The sequence below is a fragment of the Budorcas taxicolor genome, chromosome 1 (assembly GCF_023091745.1).
Source record: "Budorcas taxicolor isolate Tak-1 chromosome 1, Takin1.1, whole genome shotgun sequence".
In the NCBI taxonomy this organism is placed as follows: domain Eukaryota; kingdom Metazoa; phylum Chordata; class Mammalia; order Artiodactyla; family Bovidae; genus Budorcas; species Budorcas taxicolor.
The window spans coordinates 75,434,794-75,456,670 of NC_068910.1; positions in this window are offsets into that span (position 1 = coordinate 75,434,794).

The window sequence follows — 21,877 nt, forward strand, 5'->3', positions numbered from 1 at the left end:
ACTGTATTAAAAATTCTAATAGCATTTTTTTTTTTTTTTACCACACAGCATAGTACATGACACCTTAGTTCTCTGACCTGGGATCCAGCCCATGCACCCTGCAGTGAGAAGGAAGTGTGGAGTCTTAACCACTAGACCGCCAGGGAAGTCCTCTAACGACCTGTATTTTTTTTATTGGTTCAAGCACTAAAGGTATGCAGAAATAAAAGTGTCACACGGGTCTCCTTTTGTTCTCAGTATTCAGACAGGAACTGTGGTACTGTGTTATCTAGACAGACCCCTCAGGCATGATGAATGCCTAAAACTGTGCAGTTTGTCCAAATACACTGTGCTGTGCTGTGTTGCTTCAGTCGTGTCTGACTCTTTGTGACCCCGTGGACTGTAGCCCCCTAGGCTCCTCTGTCCATGGGGATTCTCCAGGCAGGAATACTGGAGTGGGCTGCCCTGCCTTCCTCCAGGGGGTCTTCCCGACCCAGGGATTGAACTCAGGTCCCCTGCATTGTAGACCGATTCTTTACTGTCTGAGCCACCACGGAAGCCCCCAAGTATGCTGCACACTTCTAAATATCACTTAAAACATGATGAGAGAGGAAAAGCATTAATCCCAATAAACCAAGTACAGAAGAAGTTATCTCAGACTAGTATTTTTAAAAGGACAGTCAGCAGACTTTGAGACAAAACTGCTCACTTTCACTGTTTTCGCCTGGGCTTGCAAGGAGAACCTAAGCCAACGACAGAACTGCTATGTGTCTGAGTGGAAATTAGTGATCACAGACAACAAAGCCTAGTCAGTTAGCCAAGGCATTGGGCACCGGATGATGTCAGGAGGTATTAAAAAACGAAGTGGTGGTATTCTGGAATTAGAATAGCCACCCAGCTGGTAGAGTGGCAGAGGAAGAATTACAGACCCCGCAATCAGTAGTTACAGAGGCTAACCATTTGAAAAGACTGTAACCAGCGTGATGTGCAGTATAGATCAATACCAAGAAGTTTATATGGATTACACAATATGAATTGGAGTGAAGGTCTTGACTGAGATTCTTCTAAAGATCTACTTCAGACCCCTCGCTCCACAATACTTTTAGGCCTACGGTATGAAATGTCCATTATGAGTATAAAGTTGACTATAGCACAGCTGAAGATGCCTGCATGCTAAGTTGCTTCAGTCGTGTCCGACTCTTTGCGACAGACACCCTGAACTGTAACCTGCCAGGCTCCTCTGTCCACGGGCTTCTCCAGGCAAGAATACTGGAGTGGGTTGCCATTTCCTCCTCCAGGGGGTCTTCCTGACTCAGGGATTGGGCCTGTAGTCTCTTACATCTCCTGCAGTGGCAGGTGGTTTTTTTACCACTATCAAAGAGAGGTTCCAAGTTTAATACAGTACCTGAGAGTATTTATTATTTAGTAGAAAGAAAAGAAAAAGTCGCTCAGTTGTGTCCGACTTTGCGACCCCATGGACTGTAGCCTACCAGGCTCCTCTGTCCATGGGATTTTCCAGGCATTAGTACTGGAGTGGATTGCCATTTCCTTCTCCAATTATTTAGTAATTGAGTGTCAAAACCACTCGTTGAGTTAAAATCTGCCAAAGTGCAGCATTACCTGGACTAGATAAATAACTACAATAGATATCCTTCATTATATGACAGACCGTTCTTCCTCTGGTAGTCAGATCTAACCTGAAGACAGCACTCTGGGGAAAGTTCCCTTAAGTTATGCTTTACTGAAGGATTTTTTTTTTAGGGGAGCATATGATTTCAACATATCCTTTTATTCTTACCTTACTGATTTGCCAGGAATGACATCAGCTGTATATATTCAGAGTAGAATATGTTAGGCTTGTCACTAAGGATCTCTTCACACATGAATTATAAGTTAGATCCTTCCACAATTTTATATATCTCTGCATTTTCTTATTTTGCTTATTTTCAGCACCAACCACTTAATATTTGCATACCAAAACAACTGCATGCTATAAAGTTTTCTTTAAAAAGAAGTCACAGTGATTGACTCTCATAACCAAGCCATCAGGGACAGCTCTCACTTTACTCAGCATGAAAGGTACAGATATTTTGATACTATTAATTTGCTGTTACAAAGTGAATATACACTTACTTCTACTAAAAGGCATGTCCTATATTGATGTAGTCATATAAATTCTAGCTCCAAAACCATTTTAATAGGTGAAAAATAATGAAATTACACTTTTGAAAATTAAAATGATTAAGTTTAGATAACTTCTTTAACTATTTTCCCATTTTTTTTAAATTTTCTTACATACCAGTAAAAAACATAACCATTAAAATGAAATTCAATGTTGATTCTTATTTGGATCTACTCACTGAAAGTGACTAGCATATAAGTGCATAAGAAAGCATATATTTTCTTTCCCACCAGAACTTACCCTATGTTTTGAAGTCACTGTTTTGATTTAAGTCATAAAACTAAATGGTGAAGTATATAAAAAATCAAGATCCCGAGAAAGTCTATACTTGTCATTGTTCATCTTTGGAAGAATAATTTCTTGATTAACTTTTGACTTAGGGTGCTTGCACACATGATGCTCCAAGGACCTGCCCTCTAAAAATTCTACATCATGGTGTCTCCCTTCCCATTTGCTGTGTCTGAATTTCTTACCATGAGAACCATTGCCTTTGGTAGGAGAACCAAGATGGCAGGTAAGGTTTCAGTTAAAAAGTCCTTGAAATGCAAGTCAGTTATTTGGAGGAGGAGGAGAAAGGTGGCATTGAAGCCCCTGCATGGACACCTCAATATAGACTTGCTTATTAGGTTAGTTAGCTAGTCATCTCTGAAGGCAGAGATCAAGGACAGAGAGAGGGCCAAGGTGGGTAAGTTTCAATGGGGATAAAGAGTGATTTAGAGGAAAGATATACCCTCAATTATCCGAGAGCTCCTCCTTTCCAAGTCCAGCCTAAAAGAGTCACAGATTCAGTATTGAAAACAGTATCACCTGAGATTTACTTCAGTCCTCTGTGTTTCAACCTCTGTGTATTATAAAACTGCAAAAAAGTGTTCGATTTCTCAATAATTCTTCATAAAAACCTTCAATATTTGGTGACAAAAAGAAATATTCAAGTGACTGGCTTTCTAAAGTGTGTATCTTTGAAGTTTTTTTTTTTTTTTTAATCACTTTCTGTAGAAAATGAGTATTCCGTGTTACATTTCAGTAACTGATTTTAGAGTTACGTCAACTTCTGTGGTGTCAGGCAATGGGGCAAAGAGGATTATGTTCCTCTTGAGTTCACATGCATTCCATCATTAAAGAGGGATCGATGCCCAAGGAGCATATTGCTTTCTCTGTTTAAAAAAGTTACAAAAGAAAATCACAAGAGGAGTTGATGATGTGACCTGCTACCAAATGAGATGGTATCTAACTAGGGACATGTCTAATAAAGCACACAAATGCATCTTCTAAAAGTAAAATGGATTGTTCTGCAGAAATAACCCATATCCTGACCTCTTGATGATGAATAAATTCACTTTTCGTATCATTAAGTTTACATTTAAGGAAAATTCCCTGTATAATCCTTTGCTGGGAAACAATTATAAACTATGTCATGATATTTTCTTTCATTTACTTCCATAAAAATCTAACATCACTTTTCTTGAGTTCTAATTAAGAATTCTTTAATGAAAATACCTGCTTTTTCTAAATTAAGAGCTCTTGACTAAAAAAGACTGGTTTGCACATGAATCAACTTTACTAGAACATACTTGTGTGTCTTTTGAAATTCAGAAAATGAGTGTTTTTAAAGATATATGCCAGTAATGATTTTAACACATAAAACTAAGTATTTCATACTTTAGAACTGTCTCAGAAGAAAGCCAAAGTGGATACACAGGATCACCATGGAAGCATTATACTGAGGGACCATTTAATTGTGAATGTGCACACGAGGAAGAATACTAGCCTTAGAGTAGTAGTCTGCTTTTCCCAACTTTAAAACCAGGAAGTTTTCACTGAAACTCCTTTGGAACTTACAGGCTAAGTAACCTTTCCAGTAGTTCTATTATGGACAGTGATTAATACCTTCAGATAAGATGGTGGGGGCAAAAAAGAAAAGGTTAGATATATTTGCCCCCAGAGTCATTCTGTGGAGGAAGCAGGAGGAGTAGGTTGAGTGTTCACAGAGGGGGCTTCCTCCATGCCCTGACCTCACGCTGGCTCAACTTCAGGGCTGAAACTTCTGGAAAATGTTATCAAACCACCACGGATAAAGACCAGGGGTGAGAAGGAGAGAACTCAGTGAGGATGCATTCTACTGCTGAAAATCACAGCCCTGAATCCTTTCCTATGGACACACAAGGTTTTCCACATACCTAACAACTTCAACTTTAAAGGATCCTATGTCCAGAAGAGAATCTGAATCATAAATTTTCTCTTTTTCACTTATAGCTAATTTTCAACATCTTTTCTCTTCCCTTCCCTCTACCTCCCCCAGCTCAGGGAAAAGAAAAGGGGGTGGTGGTTATCAGCACTGGATGTTTGCCATCCTTTTGGGGTCACCTTTTCCAGGAGGCCTCCTCTGTGCATCTGAGTTTGCAGGGCTTATTGTCAACACTGAATTTCAACAAAACACCTTCTTTAACACTTCCTATGGATAACTTGTTTGTTAGTTGTATGTACAGGGTCCCCTAGGTCTGCCATTATAGGAAAAATCAGCTTTTCTATGTCTACGAGCCACAGTTCATAAACTTCTATCTCTATACACCATCAGGACAAGGAAAATTTTGTGTACCGAGAAGCTACAGTTTGTGAGACAAACTGAGCAAGTTCTGGGAACTGTTTAGTTTTGCCCATTTAAAATTTTATTTTTCTTAAGATGTGACAAGTATAGGATACCCTGGGTTACAAGGCAAAGACCATACCAGTTACTTCTACACTCATACCTTTTTACTCAGCCTTAACACACCAAGCGAGTGTTATGCGTGCTGCTCCACACGAAGCTATCAGATCTAGGCACACCCTCATACACACTCTCAGGCTCCAGACAGTCCTATTCCAATTGCTCAGGGATAGATTTGTCCACCTTGCCTTCCTTCCCTGGCAGAACGGAAACTCCTGGAGGCTGGGTTCTCTGTGTCTTCTGCTGTGACCCTCCCTGCTGTCTCCCCCAAGGCTGTCAGTCCTCTGGGTGCTGAGAGAGAGCACTCCTCACTGCACCGTGGTGATTATTTTATTCCCTAGTGCTGAGTGCGCCTGAGGGCAGGGACTGGCTCTTACTCTGGGGCCTGATATGTTTGTTGCTTGCGCTCAGTAACTGCTTTAAAGGCTCAATCTGAATCCTCCAAAGGCATTTCGGTCTGCCCATCTGGCTTGGCTGTGGCATGGGAGCTTTTCAGTAAGATCTAATTAATAAGCAGGTTCTTGGAGTGTTAGGGTAGTAGAAGCTTATAAATGTGAAAATAGGTGAGGTTTGTTGGTTTTCCAGATGAGTAAGGACCACAGCTCCAATAATTTGGCCACCTGATGCGAAGAGGCGACTCACTGGAAAAGACCCTGATGCTGGGAAAGATTGAAGGCAGGAGAAGGGGACATCAGAGGACGAGAGGGTTGGATGGCATCACCAACTCAATGGACATGAGTTTGAGCAAGCTCTGGGAGATAGTGAAGACAGAGAAGCCTGCTGTGCTGCAGTCCATGGGGTGCAAAGAGTTGGACACGACTGAGTGAACAACAACAAAGAACCATTTACATTGAGAAGATCCTAGGCTTGGAGTTCAAAGTATAATCATTAATGGATAAAGCTGGAGACTTCTACCAGATATGATCATCTGAAGTTGTAGATAAAAATTAGGTTCTGTTCCTGTTGTTTTTCTTGAACCACACTTGGATGCCATAATCTTGTTTTATTTTCCTCATTCTTAGGAGATAACATGCCAAAACATTTAGAAGTGAGAGGCTAGCTCTGCTTATAGATACGGACATAGAGAGGCGGAGAGGGACAGAGAGAAATAGCGCAGATGGCGCAGATGCTAACCATGACTGAATCTCAGTGAAAGGTCTGCTGTTTTCAACCTGCCTGGGTTCCATCCCTAACCCCAGCAATGTGACTAGCTGTGTGCTACTTGGCAGCTGAATTGAGCTCTTTAAATTTTAGCTGCTGTGTAGATGAAGTGACAGGATGAACGTAAAGCATTTGTCGGGTGCTAGGCTCATCATCACAATGGATGCGAGAGCCACGGTACTAACATCAGTCATGAATACTTGCTGAGTGCCCGTAAGTCTCTGTACATTTATTACATGTTGCACTTGTTTTAAAAGTACAAGTCAAGATATATTTACTACTGTATACCCTAATCATTATACAAATTAGAGGTTATTGAAAAACCTGTTAAGACAGCTAGGAACCTATACTGTGTATGCTGCTGCTGCTGCTAAGTCGCTTCAGTCGTGTGTATAGAACATTCTCATTTATGAAGTCATGACAAAAAACATTTAGAAGTGAGTCATTATCTGTCATTGTCCTTATTCAAGCATCAGCTTCACAATTTCATAAAATTAGCTGTTTGATAGACTTTAGTAATCTTTCCTTCTGTCAGTTCTTTAACCTCATGGACCCACGCTAATTTTTTAGCATTAAAATAGACGTATTCACAGCCTATGGCCCCTGACCTACATTAAGCCTCATTTTCTGGCTAGTGTGTCATCTTGCCTAAGGGAACTGTGCCTTTTGGTTCCAAGTGCGTTTCTACTTTGCTGTGAGTCCTGGAGTTGTGAGTGAGGAGGCTGAACTGTTCAGATGTGTGGTGTGTTCATTTGAGGAGAGATGCACTTTTGGGGTGGTTTTGCTTGAAGCCCTGAGTGTTGTAAGCCCAAAGACAAGACTGATGGACATAGCCTAAGTGTTTCATGGCAGGAGAGAATTATATAGCAGTGGTCAAATTTAAAATGCTACATTTACTTAAGAGTCAGAGATAAAGCTATATATATATATATATACACACACAAAGAATAAAGTAATACATATATGTGTGCGTGCTCAGTTGTGACCCTTTGCGGTCCCATGGACTGTAGCCCACCAGGCTCCTCTGTCCGTGGAATTTCTGGGCAAGAATACTGGCGTGGGTTGCTATTTCCTACTCCAGGGGATCTTCTGCATTGACAGGCAGATTCTTTACCATTTCATCACCTGGGGAGCCCAATACATACATATATATGATGTAGTGAAAAGGTAGGATAAAAAGAGGCTTTTAAAGTTTTAATATTTTTCCTTGAGAAAGAAATGTTTGACAATTTTCTTATTCTATCCAATTTCAGCCAACATGTGACAGTTTTGAAGAAGATAGGTGAAAGGCAAACATACATTCTCTAGTTAGTTACACTGGTACTTACTCTCTTTAGATATAGAGGCTATGAATTCACTGAATCCCGCTGGGTCTTAGCAGCTATATGAAAGTGAAAAGGTACTCACACTGGAATCAGAGAATTTCCATCAGCTTAGGAGACTTTGGAAATGACTTTCATCCCAGCCACCCATTATAGAGATGAGAAGAATTGCACAGAGCTGGGACTTAGAAACCTGCCATGATTCCCAGGTTGGTGCTCGTTCCATACCAGGTTTCTGCCCTGTGAGGCAGAAGGCCTTATATCAAAACAACAAAGGTGTTAAAATCAATACCTTCATCTAGGCAGTGGCCAGTGACCTCACAAAACTGTAGAGATGCCAACGTGTCAAGACAGAGGTGCTCAATCCAGGAGCAAGGAGGAGTTCTCCTACCAGTCTCCATAACTCCAGTTATTTAGTCCTACTAGGTCTAAAAGAGATTATGAAACTCCACCCCCAGGAGGGTCATGGCTGAGATTCAAGGATGCCTGGAGCCTCCTGACACTGAATGTAAAATTGTGTGTGAGCATGCACATTAAAAAAGAAAAAAAAAAAAATCTGGGAAAAGCATACGTAACCTCCATGAGATTTGACATAGGGGGAAAAAAAAAGAACTATTTCTTTGATATGAAAAACTTCCTTTCAATTGAATGGTAGATCTTAGTCATGACATAAAACAGCTGAGGAAAAAACTTTTCAAAAGTTAAAACTTAGAACTTTTTCTTGGGTGGCTTTTTTGATTCAGAGAAGACTGATCTGATGACAGAAGCAGAAAGATGAAGGTTATTAATTTTCCATGTTTGTGATTGGGAAGCCCAGAATGACAGAATTCACAGCACATTCTAGCTAGTTATGTTACTGCAGTTGAATTGATGCATAGCAGTGGCATTCAGGGATCTGGGATTTTCTGTAAGGCTAAGAAGTTACACTTCTTACACATGATTAGTTAGGTAAAAACCAGACTAGAAATTTGGGCAGATGTCACTGTTCTGCCTTGAAATGGTGTCGGTATCAGTCAGTGCTCAGGTTTCTCTTTATCAAGAGGTGTGGTTAGGAAGCTTGGTTCTGTGGCTGGGGCAGCTGACCCACTGGATGAGGGAACCCGGTTACCACCAGCCATTACTGACTAGTCGGTGCAGTAGAACTAATTCCTAAATGTGCTTTGGTCCCCTGAAAGGGAGACAGCAAGTAAAAGGGACCCAAACATAAATGGAGGTAAAATTCTCCTGGTTCCCCGCCTCCCCTGCTGCCAACATCCCACATCTGTACCTGAAAACAGGCTTTATATCTTTACATTAAGGACCTAATGACCTTGCCAGAGAAAACATAAGCTCTCAGGGCCACGAGTCCTCATGGGCAAAGTGGGGACACCACCATCCACCCTGCCAAATTCCTATCACTGTGACTTATCAAACTAGATAATAGGAAACTGCCTCGACAACTTTATAACTTATATTACTCTTCCCGCAGATAGTCAAATACTTTACACATATCCATTTTTAAAAGCTCAGTCCCGGGCTTATTAAAAGTTTAGCTGCCCTAGTCAGTTACAGGACTCATTATGTTAAAGCCATATATCAGAGGCAATACTTCAGAGGGATGAATAGAGAGAGTAACTTCAGCTTTATGTCAGCTTTACATGAGGTCATATGAAAAGTATGCCTCTATTTAACCTCACCTATCTGACACAAAATATAAGCTAAATTGTGAGCATGATTAGATACCCCTAGCCTCTTCCAGTCGCTTGGGATCCTGGATTTGCTGTGTAATGTTGGAAAAGTAACTTCATCTCTCTGGTCCTCAGTTCTCTCCTTTTGAAAGACTGGATTCTAACTTACATCTAACTTACATCTTTGTCAGTTATCAGCTTCAGTAACTCCAGGTTACATTTTATTCGTAATCATCCCGTATCATCATCCTATTTTAGATGACAGAACATTCACAGATCTGGTCACCCTTGGGAGCTGTAATACGTGGAGGGCGGACACACACGGTTTTTTTTTTGGGGGGGTGGGGTGGGGAGGAATAAAGCTAACCAACGTGCTCTGCCCAAGTGCACTTTGCCACGATGGAAGCAAAAAAAAAAAAGCTCCCGAAACGCCTTCTCCTTGGTCCTCACGTCTATTAAATGAGGACACTGGATACCTACGACGTTGTGATTCGAACTTGTATAAAATGAAGGTATATTAGTAGTTATTTTTCAAAAGAAAATAGAAAAGGCGCCTGTCTTGAAGGCAGTCCCTTTTGAGCCAAGCCACCCTGCCCCTCAAGCCTGTCCTGCACACTTGCCCGGCCGCCCCATTAGCCAAGCTCGCCCAGGGCCACGTCTCCGGCGGCATCTCTCCTACCAACTCAGGGAGCTTTGGAGAGAAGCCGAGGGCCGGGTCTTTCGCACCCTTCCCTCCCCTCGCCCCTTCCCCCCGACCAGGAATCCATCCCTAGCCCCCTGATGACCTGGGCGAGGTCCCCGGGACGGCGCCCCTCGGACGGCCGCCGGCGGGCGCGCGGGGCCGGGCCGGGCGCCAGGTGGTGGCCACGTGCGCGCCGCCCCCGCCCCCGGCGCCCGGCCGGGGAACCCGGGAGCCGCCGGCCGTCCTACCGCCCGCCCGCCGCGTTCTGGCGCGTCCCAGCCCGGGGCAAAGCCGGCGTTACCTTCCTTCCTTCCCCGCGTCGCGTGATCACCGCTGAGCTGGGCTGCGCCGGCGTCCCCGAGGCCGGAGGCGGCCCGACGGGACCGTGGCGCTGCGCCCCGGCTCGGCCGCGCACAGGAAGCCCGCGCCTGCGAACGTGCGACCCTTTTATAACCCACTTGTGACTCATAACCGACCAGGCGCCTTTTCTGTAAACCCCCCCACTTCCCCGCCTTGCCCCCCTCCCGCCTGTTCTTGGAACCTACAGCGCGAAAAACTTTTTTTTCTTTTTAAAGGAAAAGTCGAAAAAGCCCAGCGCGGGATTGGTGTTTTCCCCTTTCCCTTTCTCGTGGGTCATTGTCTCTCAATGTGTGCGTGTGTGTGTGTGTGTGCGTGTGTGTGTGTGTGTGTGTGTGTGTGTGTGTGTGTGTGTGTGTGTGTGTTTGCTCTCGACACACGTCGTGTACTTTCCGGCCCAGGCGCTGCAAGGCTCGGACTCCCAACCTTTGTTCTGAATGAAAAGGAAACGCATTCAAATGAGCGTTTCAGTTCGCGGCCGAGGGGAAGTTGCTGGGTGGCCTGGCTGTCTGTACACTATGCTGGCAGATGAGAAAGACGCGGGAGCAAGTCGAAGACTTCTCTTCCCCTCAACAGAATACCTGGAGGCCAGCGGGTCCCTAATAGGAAAAAAGGGTCAAGTGATTTCTGCGTGTGACCCCTCCTCTTCAGGATTTGGGATTGGGAATGTTCTGGGGTTTAAGTATAGTCGTGCCTTGCCCAGTACCCGCATGTATATATACTTCAGGATATCCCACCTTCTTTAAATTTGACCTCACCGACATTTTTTCCCTTGCCGTCTCCACCTCCCTTTCACTCTAAGGTCACATTCCTGGAGCAGAAAGGAACTTCACTTTTAATTTTGCTTTCATTGCCTCTCTCTTTTCATTCTTTCCCATCCTATGGTTGGGGCGGGGGTGCATTTTCCTGGAGCGGGTCGTTTGACACATTGGATGGAAATGAATACAGTCAGTTCTAACACATGACACGTGTATACTGCAAGCTTAGTTGAGTAACTCATTTTTGAGCCTCGATTCAATAAACTCTTCGACCTTAAGAAGGAAGGTGAAAGACATCAGAGGGGGAGGGAGGAGGTGGAGAAGAGGAGGGGAAAGTCAGGAATGGACTCCCCGCCCCCCACCCCCGCCACGTGACTCATACTTTTTTGTGGCTAAGACAGCAGCCAGGATTGGATTTCAGCGCAAGTCTCCTATAGTTGGATCTCTATCCCAGAGCGGGGGAGGAGACATTTTAGAATAGTTTGTATTAAGCTAATGTCAGAAAGTTAGTCTGTAGGGTGCCTGATGATGTGGAAGCTAGAAATGACATAGTCCTTAATTTACAGATGGCCCAGGTTGGTTAAGGAACTTGGGGGCACTTTAAAACCCTCTATTCTTAAAAAAAAAAAAAAGAAAAGTTTTTGGCTGCCCTGTGAGACATGCAGGATCTTAGTTCCCTGACCGGAGATTGAACCAGTGCCCTCTGTAGTGGAAGTGTAGGATCTTAACCAATTGGCCTGCCATGGAAGGTCCCCCAAACCTCTATTCTTAAGGTTTTTTCTTAAACCTTCTTCTTGAGGCTTATGCTTAAGGCATTTTCCCTATTTCTTGTAATTCAGAAAAGAATGATTATAATAATAACGGATGTGAGAGTTGGACCATAAAGAAGGCTGAGTGCTGAAGAATTGTTACTTTTCAACTGTGGTGTTGGAGAAGATGCTTGAGAGTCCCTTGGCAGCCAGATCAAACCAGTTAATCCTAAAGGAACTCAATCTTGAATATTCATAGGTAGGAATGATGCTGAAGCTGAAGCTCTAGTACTTTCACCACCTGATGTGAAGAAATGACTCACTGGAAAATACCCTGATGTGGGAAAGATTGAAGGCAAAAGGAGAAGGGGACGAGATGGCTGGATGGCATCACCGACTCAATGGACATGCATTTGAGCAAACTCCAGGAGGTGGTGAAAGACAGGGAAGCCTGCCATGCTGTAGTCCATGGGGTCCAAGAGGGTCAGACACAACTTAGCGACTGAATAGAACATTTATAAAGCATTCACTATATGCCAGGCCCAGTTCTAGAACTCCGTACACATATTAATTCTTCCAGTCCTTACTGTGGTCGTAAGAGGGAGGGATATTGAGGCACAGAATAATTACACCCTTTGCCTTGCATCAGAGTAAGAAGTCAAAAAGAGATTTAAACTCATCTCTGTCCCAGGTGTATGTTTCCACAATCCTGTCTCCCTGCTTGCCAGATCCACGTTGGTCCAGGAGCTGGGGAAGAGATGTAAAGTGTGTGGTGGGGAAAGAAATCAGGACCCCAATCAGAGTGGGTCGTGCCTGTCTGCTTGTTGTAGGTGTCTGCAAAGACTGTCCAAATTCCCTTTTCTCTTATTAGGTCCGAGTTTAGGTTACACAGTAATGGTAGACCGATCGATGTTTTCTTTGAAATCAACCTAACTGACATTTTACACTGATTCTAGCTGTGGGAGGTAGGAGTTCACCTCTCTGTGCCTCAGTTTCTTCATCTGTAAAATGAAGATAATAGTGTCCTCCGTTAAGGATTGCTATGGAAAGAATTGGTCTTCCCATGTGTCTCAGTAGTAAAAGAATCCGCCTGCAATGCAGGAGACACAGGTTCCACCCCTGAGCCAGGAAGATCCCTTGGAGAAGGAAACTGGCAATGCACTCTAGTATTCTTGCCTGGGAAACTCCATGAACAGAGCACCTTGGTGGCCTATAGTCCATGGAATCACAAAAGAGTCAGACACGACTGAGCGGCTAAACAACATTAAACAACCTGGCTTCATTGGGCCCTTGTCCATTGTTTATCCTAAAAGTTTTGTTTCTCTCACTTGCCCATTTCTTTAAAGACCAGGGTAAGTTCAAGTTAATATTTTCTGAGAACCAGAAGCCCTTTGGAAATACCAGCTAATGGTAAATAATAGTGGACACTGCTGTGCCTTCTTCAGTATTTTCTACAGTCCATGGGGTTGCAAAGGGTCAGACACAACTTAGCCACTAAACACAGCAACAACAAATGGAATGAACTGTGTATCCCCCACCATGCCCCAGATCCATGTGTTGAATCCTTAAGTTCTAATGTGATTGTATTAGGGAGAAGGGACTGTGAGGAGGTGATAACAGTTAAATGAGGTCATCAAAGTGGGATCATAATCTGAAAGGGCCGTGTTTATGAGAAGAGGAAAAGACCCCAGAGCTCTGTTTCTCCACACTCTCTCTAAGGAAAGGTCATGGGAGCACACAGTGTGATGATGGCCACCTACACGCCAGGAAGAGTCCTCACCAGACACCAGATCCTGTTTGACGTTGACCTTGGGCTGTCCAGCTTTCAGATCTGAGAACATGTATGTCTATGGTATTTTGTTATGGCAGCCTTAGCAGATCAAGACAGGGATGCAATGATTCAAAATGATGGATACTTAGTGCCTGTTTCGAACCAGAGCTTCAGAAACTAGGAGCCACTCACTGGCACAAGTGTTGTCTCCTGGACGTTGTTATGGGTTGAATTGTGTCTCCTCCGAACTTGTACATTGACATCCTAACCCCCAGTACCGTAGAATGTGACTTCACTTGGAAATAGAGGGCCATTGCAATGTAGTTAGTTAAGATGAAGTCTTAAACTGGGCTCCTAGTCCAAGAGGACTAGTGTCCTTAAAAAAAAATTGCCATGTATAGAGAAAAAGATACACATAGACGGAAGATGATGTAAAGTTACACAGAAAGAGTACGGCCATCTACACACCAGTGACGAGGACTGCACAAGATCTGAGCCTTCTCTCGCATGTGGAAGGAACCAACCCTGCCAGTACCTTCATTTTGGACCTCCTGCCTCCAGAAGTGTGTAAGACCATAAAAGTTCTGTTGGTGAGTGAGAGAGTCAATTCCTAGGCAGGTTGATAAGAAGTCTGGGTGTCCCCTAGGAGAAAGGGGTCTGGAATTCTCAAGGAGGAGGAAAGGACAAACTTTTTCCCCCCTTCTACATTCCTTAGGATTATATAACAATAATGTATTCTGCTTGAGGACAGTCTCTGGAAAAAACCTTCTGGCTAATCCTGTTATCTTAAAATGTAAATTATGGGAGTGGGTCTAGTAAGGTCTTTACAACCTCACAATAAACTGTGGAAAATTTTGAAAGAGATGGGAATACCAGACCACCTAACCTGCCTCTTGAGAAACCTGTATGCAGGTCAGGAAGCAACAGTTAGAACTGGACATGGAACAACAGACTGGTTCCAAATAGGAAAAGGAGTGCGTCAAGGCTGTATATTGTCACCCTGCTTATTTAACTTATATGCAGAGTACATCATGAGAAACGCTGGGTTGGAAGAAACACAAGCTGGAATCAAGATTGCCAGGAGAAATATCAATAACCTCAGATATGCAGATGACAACACCCTTATGGCAGAAAGTGACGAGGAACTAAAAAGCCTCTTGATGAAAGTGAAAGAGGAGAGTGAAAAAGTTGGGTTAAAGCTCAACATTCAGAAAACGAAGATCATGGCATCTGGTCCCAATCACTTCACGGCAAATAGATGGGAAAACTGTGGAAACAGTGGCTGACTTTATTTTTCTGGGCTCCAAAATCACTGCAGATGGTGATTGCAGCCATGAAATTAAAAGACACTTACTCTTTGGAAGGAAAGTTATTACCAACCTAGACAGCATCTAGGTTGCTGTCTAGTCAAGTCTAGGTCCATCTAGTCAAGGCTATGGTTTTTCCAGTGGTCATGTATGGATGTGAGGGTTGGGCTATAAAGAAAGCTGAGTGCTGAAGAATTGATGCTTTGGAACTGTGGTGCTGGAGAAGATTCTTTTTTCTTTTTTTACATGATAATATACATGTTTCAATGCCATTCTCCCAAATCATCCCACCCTCTCCCTCTCCCTCTGCGTCCAAAAGTCCGCTATACACATTGGAGAAGATTCTTGACAGTCCCTTGGACTGCAAGGAGATCCAACCAGTCCATCCTAAAGGAAATCAGTGCTGGCTATTCATTGGAAGGACTGATGTTGAAGCTGAAACTCCAATACTTTGGCCACCTGATGCGAAGAGCTGACTCTTTTGAAAAGACTCTGATGTTGGGAAATATTGAAGGCAGGAGGAGAAGGGGACGACAGAGGATGAGATGGTAGTATGGTATCACCTACTCGATGGACATGAGTTTGGGTAAACTCCGGGAGTTGGTGATGGACAGGGAGGCTTGGCATGCTGCAGTTCATGGGGGTAACAAAGAATCAGACACGACTGAGTGACTGAACTGAACTGAATAAGTAATTAAAAAGTATATAATTCCATTGCTAACACTAACTCTTTCTGCCCCCTTCTGATGTTTATGTCAGAAGATTTATCCCTTTTATACTTTAATAAAACTCTATTACACAAAAGCTCTGAGCGGTCAAGCCTCGTCTCTGGCCCTGCATTTAATTCTTCTTCTCCAGAGGCCAAGAATCCCAACATCTTTCATGGTTCAGCAGCAACCTTTCAGCGAGGACACCTCATTTATGCTACTATGTTATGGCAGAATAATCCCTTTGTGTGTCCAGGACTTATCTGGCTGGCATCCTTGTCCCTCCTCATGACTCCTCATACCCATCAGAGGCTGAGCAAACTAATGACCTCTCAGATCACAGTGGTACTTGTTGATATTACTTATTATAGATAGTGATGACAATTGGCACAACTACACACCAGTGGGGAAATCTTGCTAAACACACCATGAGTTCGTGAAATTCTGCAAAAACCACAATAACCACAGGGAATGATTATTAACCAGTTTACAACCTCTCCCCTTAAAAATTAATGATGGAAACAATTTAGAATAATTCCTGGAGGCTTAGTGTTAAACTTCTCTTGACGCTCAGCCCTTAAGGGTACAAGAGAGAGATTTGTTATAGTGGATCGTACAGGCTTGGCCAGTTTATTTAATGTAGCACAAAGTTTCAGTTGAATAGTAAAATGGAGATAATTCATTACTCCATGAACTTGTGGATGCTTTCTGTCCCTGGGGATGAAATGAGTTGAACTGACTTCCACTAGACTGCATCAGTGGCGCAACCATAATTAACACCCAAGGCTAAAAATCTTGCCTCCATAGATGTTCAAACTTAATAAATGATGTTTATTTTTCATACACGGAGCATCAGAAGTTAGTTCTTTTCCTATGATAATTTACATTTATTCCTTTCACTGTTTGTAATGTCTTGGAAGTTCAAATCTGTAGTCTGTATTTTCTCACCGACATTTCCTCTGCAAATGGATTTCTGGTTAAGAGTGTTTTATGATATTCTTAAATGTTGGGATGCCTGCCTTCCCCTTTGTTTTTAAAAAATCTCTTTCAGTTAAAGAGATGAAGTTTACAGATTATAGATAATTAACCTTTTAACTTGATCTTTCGCATTCACCCTTTTCCGAAAGCACAAGGAAATGAAGTCAGACCTCTAAATAAGAGAGTATGTTTATTGCAGAGTTACAGGCTCTAATTAGCTATAACCTCATTGTCAATCATTTGGATGCACCAATAGCCTCATGAGAATCCTTTTGTCTGCATGTTTGCTGCCTGCCTTCTGTAGATAACTTATTTTATAACCTTAATGTTTAAACTTTATGGTAATGGCTTTCTGCTCTGGGCCAATTTCTCCTTTTTTGTGTTTTGTGAAGCCAGGTTGTCATCATCTGTTGGAACGTTTCATGTAATGGAGGCAGAGTGAGGATCTTGGGGTTGAATGGAGATTCAAAAAATCTTCTGGTTTATGAACAACACTGGCAGGGAACCATTCTGTTCCCGGCTACTATCATCACACATAAAGAAGACTCCGCCAGCCGCCTCCCACCCCTCGTGGCTGTCCCATCACTCAGTATCTGACCCCAGCCGTGCTCTTATCTCTGCTGGCCTGGCCCAGCATTCTCAGCTTCAGTTGGTGAATTGATGACTCACTGGCAGTAAATCACTCTCCACTGTCGTTTTTTTTTTTTTTTTTCCCTTCTTTCTTCTTTGAAATGATTAGGGAGACACTCTAATAGAGCACCAGCACTATCTGTTCTTGTGTTTTATTTCTTCTCGAAGACCAAAGTGTACAAACCAGGCCCCTGGAAGCTTCCTGCAAACTCAGTGGTACTTTGATGTGCTCACTTTGTTGGCTTGGGGTGCCATAATCAGTTCTAATAAGGTGGCCTGTTATTCAGAGTGAAGTCCAAAGGAGAAAAACAAATATTGTATATTAATGCATGTGTGTGGAATCTAGAAAAATGGTATTGATGAACCCATTTGAAGGGAGGAATGGAGACGGAGATGTACAGGATGGACTTGGGGACACAGTGGGGCAAGGAGAGAGTGGGATGAACGGAGGAAGTAGCATCAGCAGGTGTACACTACTGCGGTTAAGATGGATCGCTGGTGAAAAGCTGCTCTGTAAACACTGGGAGACAAGCCTGGAGCTCTGTGATGACCTAGAGGGATGGGATTGTTGGATTGTGTGATAACTCTATTTTTAGTTTTTTAAGGAACCTCCATACTATTCTCCATAGTGTCTGAACCAATTTACGTTCTCACCAACAGTGTAGGAGAGTTTCCTTTTCTCCACACCCTCCTCAGCATTGATTAAGTTTAGACTTTTTGATGATGTACATTCTGACTGGAGTAAGATGATACCTCACTGTAGTTTTGATTTGCATGTCTCTAAAAATTAGAGATGTTAAGCATCTTTTCATGTGCTGTTGGCCCTCTGTCTGTCTTCTTTGGAGAAATGTCTATTTAGGTCTTCTGCCCATTTTTTGATTGAGTTGTTGTTTTTATTTGTCATTGAGATGTATGAACTGTTTGTGCATTTTGGAAATTAAGACTTTGTTGGTCACATTGTTTGCAAGTATTTTCTCCCAGTCTGTAGGTTGTCTTTTTTGTTTTGCTTATGGTTTCCTTTGCTGTGAAAAAGCTCATAAATTTGATTTGGTCCCATTCATTAACTTTTGCTTTTATTTCTTTTGCCTTGGGAGACTGATCTAAGAAAACTTTGCTGTGGTTTATGTCACAGAATATTTTGCCTCTCTTATGTTCTCTTCTAGGAGTTTCATGGTATTATGTCTTATATTTAAGTCTTTAAGTTGTTTTGAGTTAATTTTTCTGTGTGGTGTGAAGGAGTCATCTGACTTTAGTTGTATGTGGCTGTCCAGCTTTCCAAATAGCACTTACTGAAGAGACTGACGGCCTTAAATCTTAAAGTCCTTTGTTCTATACTTGTTCCCTCTCACCACTAAATGGTTACTTTTGCATTTACATGCTGTCTTTACCACTCTACTGGAAATTGTATTCACAAATTATACTGAGAAGTGATGTAAAAGAATTTGAGAAGTGCTACCTTTGCTGGGTCAATTTGTAGAAAACGTTCACTAAAGAATCTGCCTGCAGTGCAGGAGACCCTCGTTCAGTTCTTGGGTCGGGAAGATCCCCTGAAGAAAGAAATGGCAACCCACTCCGTTATTCTTGCCTGGAGAATGCCATGGACACAGGAGCCTGGCAGGCTGCAGTTCATGGGGTCGCAAGAGTTGGACACGACTTAGCGACTGAAGAGCGAGAGTGAGAGAGAGAGAGAGAGAGAGAAGATTCCCACCTCATATGGCGAGAAAGTGTTTATATTTGGTCTGTAAATAACATTGGCCTCTTTGGAGTAATAAATTGTGTGCAAACACTGATACAATCTTTTAGGGAGTTAAATATGTTGGGATCATGCAGCTACTAGGCTAGTGTCCGAAGATGAACAAGAGAATTCAGGACAAGTTGCATATTCTTTTTTTTAAAAAAAGACTTTATTTGCTTAAGACTAGTTTTAGGGAAACAGCAAAATTGAGAAGGTACAGAGATTTTCCATATACCAGCTGCCCCTCTACATGGACTTCAGTCGTGTCTGACTCTGTGTGACCGACCCCATAGACGGCAGCCCACCAGGCTCCCCTATCCCTGGGATTCTCCAGGCAAGAACACTGGAGTGGGTTGCCATAGCCTTCTCCAATGCATGAAAGTGGAAAGTGAAAGTGAAGTCGCTCAGTCGTATCCGACTCTTAGCGACCCCATGGACTGCAGCCTACCAGGCTCCTCTGTCTATAGGATTTTCCAGGCAAGAGTACTGGAGTGGGGTGCCATTTCTACATGCTTAGCCTCCCGCATTATCAACATCCCCACCACAGTGGTGTATTTGTTACAATTGATGAACCTGCATTGACACATCATAGTCACCCCACATCCATCGTTTACCTTACAGTCCACTCTTGGTGTTTTCCATTCTGTGTGTTTGTACAAAAATATAAAGACATGTATCTGCCATTATGGTACCATTCAGACTTTTTAATTGCCCTGATAATTCTCTGTTTAGGCTACTCATCCCTGCTTCACACTCCAGCCCCTGGCAACCACTGATCCTTTACTGTCCCTATGGTTTGAGATTTTCCAGAATGTCGTATAGAAAATAGCCTTTTAGATTGGCTACTTTCTCTAAGTAATATTCACTTAGGGTTCCTCCGTGTTTTTTCATGGCTTGATAGCTCATTTCTTTTAAGTTCTGAATAATGTCCCATTGTCTTGATATACGGCTTCCCAGGTGGCTCAGTGGTGAAGAACCCGCCTGCCAATGCAGGAGATGTAAGAGATGTGGGTTTGATCCCTGGGTTGGGAAGTTCCCCTGGAGAAGGGCGTGACAACCTACTCGAGTATTCTTGCCTGAAGAATCCCAGGGACAGAGGAGCCCAGAAAGCTACAGTCCATGGGGTCTCAAAGAGTCAGAGCAACCGAGAGACGGAGCACACAGGCACACAGGCATGTCTGGGTATACAACAGTTTATTCATAGACATGCTGAAGGACACCTTGGTTGTTTCCAAGCTTGACAATTACGAATAAAGCTGCTATAAACATCTGTGTGTAGGTTTTTGTGCGGCCAGTAATTAGGTTTTAGATTTTTAGGTAAGTATCAAGGAGCCTGATTTCTGGGTTGTATGTGCTTCATTTTGTAAGAAACTGTAAACTGTCTTCCAAAGTGACTGTACCATTTTGCTTTCCTTCAGGAATGAATGAGAATTCATGTTGCTCCACATTCTCTTCAGCATTTGATGATGTCAGTGTTCTGGATTTTGGACATTTTAATGTGGGTAGTGGTATAGTTGGAGAAGCCAATGGCACCCCACTCCAGTACTCTTGCCTGGAAAATCCCATGGACGGAGGAGCCTGGTAGGCTGAAGTCCATGGGGTCGCTAAGAGTCAGACACCACTGAGCGACTTCACTTTCTCTTTTCACCTTCATGCATTGGAGAAGGAAATGGCAACCCAATCCAGTGTTCTTGCCTGGAGAATCCCAGGGATGGGGGAGCCTGGTGGGCTGCCGTCTATGGGGTCGCACAGAGTCGGACACGACTGAAGTGACTTAGCAGCAGCAGCAGCAGCAGCAGTGGTACAGTGGTTAGATGGTAAAGAATCTGCTTGCAGTGCAGGAAACCCAGGTTACATCCTTGGGTCAGGAAGATCCCCTGGAGAAGGAAATGGCAACCCAGTATACTTGCCTGGAGAATCCCATGGACAGAGAAGCCTGGGGGGCTATAGCTACAGGGGTTGCAAAGAGTTGGACACAACTGAGTGACTAACACTTTCACTGCAGTGGTATCTCACTGTTGTTTTAATTTGCTTTTTCCTGCTGACACATGATGCAGAGCATCTTTTGATATGCTTACTTGCCATCTGTCTGCTTTCTTTGGTGAGGTATCTAACAGCTATTTGACTCACTTTATTATCAAGTTGTTTATTTCTTTTCATTTAGTTTTAATAGTCCTTTGTATAGTTTGGATAACAGTTTTTCAACAGATAGTTTTTTTGCTAATACTTTCTTCCAGTCTGTGATTTGTCTTCTCATTTTCTTGAATTTGTCTTTCTCAGGAAAAATTTTCTTGAATTTGTCTTTCTCAGGAAAGGAGATTTTAATTTTAATGACATTCAACTTATCAAGGATTTCTTTCATGGATCATGCCTACAGTGTTATAACTAAAAAGTCATCCCTACACCTGAGGTCTTCATCTGTGTTTTCTTCTAGGAGTTGTATAGTTTTACATTTAGGTCCATTGTGAATTTTTTTTCATGCTGCATATTTTTAAATTAAAAAAAAAATCTGTTATGCAACAGGCAAATTTAAGCTCTAGAAATAGCTACCTGTGTAACAAATTATGCGGCTTTTTGAGATTTAAGAAGCCCAGTACCATGAGGGTAGTAAGATCATTTTTGTGTCATCTCAGTGAGAGAGGCTACAAGTGGCCCATTCTTGCTGCAGGTACTCATGCATTCAGTTTTACTGTTTCTGTCCCTCTGCTGCTGCTACTGCTGCTAAGTCGCTTCAGTCGTGTCCGACTCTGTGCGACCCCATAGACGGCAGCCCACCAGGCTCCCCCATCCCTGGGATTCTCCAGGCAAGAACACTGGATTGGGTTGCCATTTCCTTCTCCAATGCATGAAAGCGAAAAGTGAAAGTGAAGTCACTCAGTCGTGTCTGACTCTTTGCGACCCCATGGACTGCAGCCCACCAGGCTCCTCCGTCCATGGGACTCTCCAGGCAAGAGTACTGGAGTGGGGTGCCATTGCCTTCTCCTTCTGTCCCTCTAGGTTGTGTGAATGTGAGTTCTGGATGCAGTGTAGGTTTCCTGTCAGTGTTCTTTTCTTTTCTCCATTACTGCATTACTATGCACTTGTGCATTTGTGCATTACTGCATTTGTGCATTTTGTCACAAAACTTTTGCTTTAATTCCCTGAGGTGTTAAGTACATTCATTTGCTCATATCAAAATTGTCTTAATG